Source organism: Sitophilus oryzae, unplaced genomic scaffold, assembly GCF_002938485.1.
Source record: "Sitophilus oryzae breed Bouriz unplaced genomic scaffold, Soryzae_2.0 scaffold_1968_pilon_pilon, whole genome shotgun sequence".
In the NCBI taxonomy this organism is placed as follows: domain Eukaryota; kingdom Metazoa; phylum Arthropoda; class Insecta; order Coleoptera; family Curculionidae; genus Sitophilus; species Sitophilus oryzae.
In genome coordinates this window covers 623,640-624,865 of record NW_022146688.1, presented here as the reverse complement: position 1 = coordinate 624,865, position 1,226 = coordinate 623,640, and positions in this window count along the sequence as shown.

The window sequence follows — 1,226 nt, the reverse complement described above, 5'->3', positions numbered from 1 at the left end:
GCAGTTGCATTAAAGCCGGCATGAAATGTACAACTATGTGCGGAACCTGTCGTGGGCAAAGTTGTTCGAATACTGAGCACATTCTAGAAACTATAGACGATGACAATATGTAGATGAAAGTATGAATATTAGTTTAGTGGAATAGGCAATGTTTTTCTTTATATTATACAGTATTATATCTGTTGGGTGTATATTTAGCACGTTAAAATACCTTGGAAGACTAATTTGAAAGGCGACCTGTATTTTTTTTGTACTCCATTATTCAAACGGTTATTGCTCGAAATGCATTGGATAAATATAAATAATGAATAGAACCTTTTTTGTAGAAAATTCTATAAGGAATATTTTCGGTAAGTATAAAAATTTTTTTGGGACCAACGGGTTTTGAGAAAAAAGCGAAAAACCATTGAAGTGCGTATTGGGGGTGGTTTTTTGGGGTGAAGTTTATAAGTTAAGAACTCTTTTGATTTTGAAAAGTCTCCTTTTGGTGCGTCTAATCTCAACATATCAAAACTTTATGATTTTTTTCTTCTATTCGGCTATTTTAGGTCTAATATAAATATACTATTAATGAATAAGAAGATATAATAAGCTCCCGTATAGGTATAGCGTTTAACGCCTTGGGAGTAGCAAGGTACAGCTTGCCATGCTAGAGCCGTTTCGGTATACAAGGAAGGTAATGTAGCTAGCACTACGCTTCAACCGCCTATTATTACCTCAGGATTGTGAATCCCAAGTACTCATTTAAGGCTGAGTCGACCTAGGTACCCAAACTATTTTTATTTTAATAAAAATAGTCGGCCGATGAAATGCCGCGTGTAGGATTCGAACCCACAACCTTGAGATTGGTAGACGAGAGCCTGTACCTCTACGCCACCGGGCACCACGGAATAGGAAGATATAATAACTCTAATCGTGGTGCCCACATACCTCTACGGGGTAGAGTGACCTAACTCTACAAAAGTATATCGTAAAACGGCACCATTATCGGATGATAGGGTGTAGTAACACCCTGTTGTTACGATCTGAGAACTCAATATGTATCGAAATTTGGATTGATATTATACCGTACGATCGAAAAAAACTGCGTACAGTTCGGTGGGAAATGACGATCGATGGCATCGATGACTCCATACAATTTTAGATGTAAAATGACAGCGATCGCTGACGTCGTTTTTTTCAATCATATTGTAGTTTAATACATGCCAGATATGGGAGTGACTATT